Consider the following 6,702-nt stretch of genomic DNA (forward strand, 5'->3'; position numbering starts at 1 on the left):
CTTTCTAAAATTACGGTTGAACCATTGATGTTACATGGACTATTTTAACAATGTCCTTACTATCTTTCTAGGCTTTGAACATGTTAGTTGCATTGCTGTCTATGCAGGGTCAAAAAGCTCTCAAATTTCATCAAAAATATCTTAATTTGTGTTATGAAGATGCTCGAAGAACGAAGCTCTTACAGGTTTGGAATGACATGAGGGTGAGTAACTAATGACAGAATTTCTTTATTTTTGGGTGAACTATCCCTTTAAAAAAGTAAAATCGATGATAACCAAACAGTTAAAAGGATTTCCATAGGTTTTTTTCCATACAACATTCTGTTCTAAATTATTTTGATTATGATCAGAAATACACATTTACATCCTGATGGCAAAACTTCTGTGCATTAATCTACATGGAAAAACACTCATACCCCAGATGGTAGCTATAAACTGCTCAAATAATCCAGTATTATACGTGATTCTTTACTGCAAAAGACTAAAGTCTCTTTCACCATGATGTTGATGTGTTCAGCATGCTATGTAAGGCAACAATATGCTCACTGCTGAAACTCTACTTGGACCTACGCTCCTGCTACTCGGCACCACTCTGTTCACGTGGGCAGTGTGAATAACCTGTTCATATGGACACAGAAATAAATACACACTGCTCATGTGTAGCTTTCCAGTGTAGTGTGAAAAATGTTGAAGGGTCAATGAGAGGGTGGAAAATGTTTATATAAAACAGCTTTTCTAGTATAGTAATATATTCACAATACTCTATTCCCAATACAGCACGCCTCAAGTATTTTATTGCTTTTATAAAACGATTACCACACAGTACAAAAATTAAAACAAATTATATTAATGTGTTCATATTAGAATCTCAATCATTCAATTCCACGCTTCAGCAAGAAAAAACGTACTTGACAGTAGACAGCAAGAGCATGTTCAGGTGTAAGATGCCTCATCTGATAGAGCTCAAATAAAGCTCTAAAAAAATTAAAGGGCTCATTGGATGCCCATTTTCCACAAGTTGATATGATATTGAAAAATGTATAATATACTTTGGTTAAAAATTCTCAATGGTTGTGTAAAACAACACCCTTTTTACCTTGTCAAAATGAGCTCTGTAAAAATCAACCCATTCTGAGGGATTGTTCATTTAAATGCAAATGAGCTCTGCTCGCCCCGCCCCTCTCTTCTCTCTGTGGAGTGACGAGCCTGTTTACTTTAGCCGCATTTAGCCACAGAACTTGCTAACGAGCATGTTATTAGGAAAGGTGATTGCAGAGATTCATAAAAAACCCTTATAGCCACTTGTGCTTTAGGTGAAGCTGAATCACGAATGATTTGATGCATGTGAACATAGATGCATTTATGTAGATCGGAAGGCACATTCCCTTCAAAAACAAACGCAGTCCACTGCATCTTCAGCGGCTCAGATGTCAGGAGTAAATGATGACCACTATGTTCATTATTACATCCAGCAACACAACACCTCAATCGCTCAATCTGAGATTATCTCGTCTAATTTACATCCCTGCTCCGGCATCGAAACAATGGAGGTCGGACTGTTACAGCTGATCTGAGGTGAGATGCTCATGTCAATCAACTATCGTGGGAGCGGCTACTGTCGGTGTGACGCCAGACCAACAGGCATCTGAGAATGGCTCGATTTGAAATAGGGGATGTTATTTTTATAGATGAATTAAAAATCACAGCATGGATTTTTATCATTATAGGGTAGATGTATACATACACTGCCAACACACATTAATGTTCAAACAACATATAAACGTTCTGCATCCGATGACCCCTTTAAGAGACTACTCCAAATTTTTGTTAAATCAGCATCTCTGCACGTATGGCAGCCATTCCATTCAGCTGTCTGTTAAATTCCAACACAGGCTTAAAGGGTTACTCCACCCCCAAAATGAAAATTTTGACATTAATCACTTACCCCCATGTCATTCCAAACTCGCAAAAGCTTTGTTCGTCTTCAGAACACAAATTAAGATATTTTTTATGCATTCTGACAGCTCTCTGGAGCTCCCATAGACAGCAATGTAACTAACACGATCAACGTCCAGAAACGTAGCAGGAGATCAGTAAAATAATCCATGTGGCATCAGGGTTTCAACCGTAATTTTACGAAGCTACGAGAACAGTTTTTGTGCGCAAAGAAACAATTTTTTTTTAACAATTTGTCTCCTCTGCATCACCCTAGCACCATTTTGGTGTTCTTTGGTGATATTATGGTGTTCTGTTCATAGTAGTATGTCTAGGATATGACTGCATTTATGTAACATTACTGTCCTTTCATAAGACTTGCATCAGGACTTCAATGCACGGCTCAACACAAGGCCTGCTTTGGGCGCCACAAAAAAAGCACTGAAGACAGCATCATGTTAGGGTAAACCGAGGGTGCCATAAAGCAAGAAAGCAGGACGTATCACAGTTTAACATGCATCTGAGCTTAGAAATACATCCTGGCTGATTACCTTGCTCTTGATGAATTTATATTAGTTATATTAGGCAACCATGACAATAGGTTCAAGACTCATTTCAGGTTGGTCAGGAGTAGTCTAAGTTTAAATGGTTTATACTTTGAGTGCAGCATTAAAACCTTATTATATTAGTCCATGGAATGAGATATACCAAAAGCAGAAGTTACATTGCCGCTTTTTCTCAGCTTCCTCTCAAAGTGATTACTGTAGACATAAATAAACAGCTCTTGCAGCAGCATTTAAAGAAACACAAGCACTTCACTCCTACCCACACAACTGGCAGCACACAAGACACACTCACAAATGCATAGAGAAGCTTCTAGGAAGCTGATTCTAATAAACACAAGCTCTGATTTGTTTTACTGAATATTACATGACTTCCAAGAATAGCACAAATGGTTCTATGAATCAAATGTGATGAATCTAATGATTCTCTGATGATTCTCACAACCACGGCTCAATATTAGAAAGCTCAAGACACTCTTAGGATCATCTCAAATCAAGCTGGATGTGATGTGATCATATATATATATATATATATATATATAGATAGATAGATAGATAGATAGATATTTTTTTTTACATAAACGTCTGGAGCTCATGCACCTTGAGTGCTGCTGTGAAGACAAACCAAGTACTAACACAAACAGATTTTTTTTCAATTCAACTTTAATTGTAATGCTGGTATATTGTAAATACAAATGTTAAGTTCAATTTTCAGACTCTGTCAGGGTATCTTGGTCAAAACTTCTGTACATATCATTGTGATTATTTGGTCCTCTTTGCATTTATCTGTCATAATACAGACAGAAAATGGAAAGTAAGCAAACTGAGAGAAAACTGTTGAAAGGTGCAGTATTATTAGAGTTACAAAAAATGTTATATGCCATTTAATATAAATGCTTTTCTTTTGAACTTAGTATTATGGAAGCTTGTTTCTGCCACTGAATAAAAAAATAATAAAATAAGGTTATTGCAACATTTTTTTTGTTACAGTTCTGACTTTTTTTCTCAGAATTGCGAGATATAAACTTGCAATTGCGAGTTATAATATAAACTCACAAATCTGACTTTTTTTTCCTCAGAATTGCATAATATAAACTTGTAATTGTGATTTAAAGTTTGTTAGCAAACTTTAAGTTGGCTTGAGAAAGCCTAGCCAGTAAGTTTTAAGTAGTTTTAAAAGCTTTTAGTTTAAAGAAAGTTTAAAGGTTTTCAGTTTGAAATAGTTTTAGTTTGATTGTTAAAGTTTGAAGATGGATAGGCTAGATAGATATAAATAAAGAAAAAAAGAAAAATTAGAAAGAAAACGAAAGAAAGAAAGATTAGTTAGAAAGAAAGAAAGATAAAAAAGAAAGATTAGTTAGAAAGAAAAAAAAAAAGAAAGATTAGTAAGAAAGAAAAGTAAGAAAGAAAATTAAAAAAGAAAAAAGAAAGATTAGTAAGAAAGAAAAGTAAGAAAGAAAGAAAAGTAAAAAAGAAAAAAGAAAGATTAGTTAGATAGAAAGAAAAGTAAGCAAGAAAGAAAAGAAAGATTAGTTAGAAAGAAAGAAAAAGAAAAAAGAAAGATTAGCTAGAAAGAAGAAAGACTGGTTAGAAAGAAAGAAAGAAAAAAGAAAGAAAGATTAGTTAGAACGAAAGAAAAAAGAAAGATTTGTTAGAAAGGAAAGAAAGATTAGTTAGAAAGATTAGATTAGTTAGAAAGAAAGTATGTCGCTAGCATGATAGAAAGCAAGTCGCTAGCATGGTTTTAGCATGATTAGCAAGTCGCCAACATGATTCTAGCATGACTAGCAAGTCGCTAGCATGATTTTAGCAAGTCACTAGCATGATTTTAGCAAGTCACTAGCATGATTTTAGCATGAACAGTAAGTCGCTAGCATGATTTTAGCATGATTAGCAAGTCGCTAGCATGATTTTAACATGACTAGCAAGTCGTTAGCATGATTTTAGCAAGTCGTTAGTATGATTTTAGCATGACTAGCAAGTCGCTAGCATGATTTTAACATGACTAGCAAGTCGCTAGCATGATTTTAGGATGACTAGCAAATCATTAGCATGATTTTAACATGACTAGCAAGTCACTAGCATGATTTTATCATGACTAGCAAGTCGCTAGCATGATTTTAGGATGACTAGCAAATCATTAGCATGACTAGCAAGTCACTAGCATGATTTTAGCATGACTAGCAAAGTTGCTAGCAGGATTTAAGCATGACTAGCAAGTCGCTAGCATGATTTTAGCATGATTAACAAGTCGCCAACATGATTTTAGCATGACTAGCAAGTCGCTAGCATGATTTTAGCATGAATAGCAAGTCGCTAGCATGATTTTAGCATTACTAGCAAGTCCCTAGCATGATTTTAGCATTATTAGCAAGTCGCTAGCATGATTTTAGCATGACTAGCAAGTCGCTAGCATGATTTTAACATGATTAGCAAGTCGCTAGCATGATTTTATCATGACTAGCAAGCCGCTAGCATGATTTTAACATTACTAGTTAGCATGAAGTTAGCATTTAGCATGATTTTAGCATTATTTTAGCATGATTAACAAGTCGCTAGCATGATTTTAGCATGACTAGCAAGTCGCTAGCATGATTTTAACATGACTAGCAAGTCGCTAGCATGATTTTAGGATGACTAGCAAATCATTAGCATGATTTTAACATGACTAGCAAGTCGCTAGCATGATTTTAGCATGACTAGCAAGTCGCTAGCATGATTTTAGGATGACTAGCAAATCATTAGCACGACTTTAGCATGATTAGCAAAGTCGCTAGCATGTTTCTAGCATGATTAGCATGTTTCTAGCATGATTAGCAAAGTCGCTAGCATGTTTCTAGCATGATTAGCAAGTTGCTAGCATGTTTCTAGCATGATTAGCAAGGTCGCTAACATGTTTCTAGCATGATTAGCAAGTTGCTAGCATGTTTCTAGCATGATTAGCAAAAGTCGCTAGCATGTTTCTAGCATGATTAGCATGTTTCTAGCATGATTAGCATGTTTCTAGCATGTTTCTAGCATGATTAGCAAGTCGCTAGCATGTTTCTAGCATGATTAGCAAGTTTCTAGCATGTTTCATGTTAGCATGATTAGCAGCATTAGCATGTTTCTAGCATGATTAGCAAGTTGCTAGCATGTTTCTAGCATGATTAGCATGTTTTTTAGCATGATTAGCAAAGTCGCTAGCATGTTTCTAGCATGATTAGCAAGTCGCTAGCATGTTTCTAGCATGATTAGCAAAGTCGCTAGCATGTTTCTAGCATGATTAGCAAAGTCGCTAGCATGTTTCTAGCATGATTAGCAAAGTCGCTAGCATGTTTCATGAGCATAGCATGTTTCTAGCATGATTAGCAAAGTCGTTAGCATGTTTCTAGCATGCATGATTAGCATGTTTCTAGCATGATTAGCAAAGTCGCTAGCATGTTTCTAGCATGATTAGCAAAGTTGCTAGCATGTTTCTAGCATGATTAGCAAAGTCAAAGTCGCTAGCATGTTTCTAGCATGATTAGCAAAGTCGCTAGCATGTTTCTAGCATGATTAGCAAGTCGCTAGCATGTTTCTAGCATGATTAGCAAAGTCGCTAGCATGTTTCTAGCATGATTAGCAAAGTCGCTAGCATGTTTCTAGCATGATTAGCAAAGTCGCTAGCATGTTTCTAGCATGATTAGCAAAGTCGCTAGCATGTTTCTAGCATGATTAGCAAAGTCGCTAGCATGTTTCTAGCATGATTAGCATGTCGCTAGCATGTTAGCATGATTAGCATGTTTAGCATGATTTAGCATGTTTCTAGCATGATTAGCATGTTTCTAGCATGATTTTCAAAGCATGATTAGCAAGCATGTTTCTAGCATGATTAGCAAGTCGCTAGCATGTTTCTAGCATGATTAGCAAAGTCGCTAGCATGTTTCTAGCATGATTAGCAAAGTCGCTAGCATGTTTCTAGCATGATTAGCAAAGTCGCTAGCATGTTTCTAGCATGATTAGCAAAGTCGCTAGCATGTTTCTAGCATGATTAGCAAAGTCGCTAGCATGTTTCTAGCATGATTAGGAAGTCGCTAGCATGTTTCTAGCATGATTAGCAAGTCGCTAGCATGTTTCTAGCATGATTAGCATGTTTTCTAGCGTGATTAGCAAAGTTGCTAGCATGTTTCTAACATGATTAGCAAGTTGCTAGCATGATTTTAGCATGATTAGCAAAGTTGCT

At 36.0% G+C, this 6,702-nt stretch overlaps 1 protein-coding gene and 2 long non-coding RNA genes across 5 annotated transcripts in view; 2 read left to right on the forward strand and 1 right to left on the reverse strand.

Moving 5' to 3' along the window:
* bean1 (brain expressed, associated with NEDD4, 1) overlaps positions 1–6,702 on the reverse strand; it is a 59,725-nt gene that overhangs the window by 27,169 nt on the left and 25,854 nt on the right. The window lies entirely within an intron of this gene.
* LOC127168248 (uncharacterized) lies at positions 3,887–4,180 on the forward strand. The gene is made up of 2 exons (XR_007828089.1): positions 3,887–4,084; positions 4,117–4,180. It is a non-coding gene; the product is annotated as an uncharacterized LOC127168248 (long non-coding RNA).
* LOC127168247 (uncharacterized) overlaps positions 5,984–6,702 on the forward strand; it is a 2,655-nt gene continuing 1,936 nt past the window's right edge. Inside the window, exons 1-2 of the long non-coding RNA XR_007828088.1 lie at positions 5,984–6,106; positions 6,666–6,702. The exon at positions 6,666–6,702 is cut by the window's right edge and continues 67 nt beyond it. This is a non-coding gene — a long non-coding RNA (uncharacterized LOC127168247). The remainder of the gene's footprint in view (positions 6,107–6,665) is intronic.

The sequence above is a fragment of the Labeo rohita genome, chromosome 7 (genome assembly GCF_022985175.1).
Source record: "Labeo rohita strain BAU-BD-2019 chromosome 7, IGBB_LRoh.1.0, whole genome shotgun sequence".
Classification (NCBI taxonomy): Eukaryota; Metazoa; Chordata; class Actinopteri; order Cypriniformes; family Cyprinidae; genus Labeo; species Labeo rohita.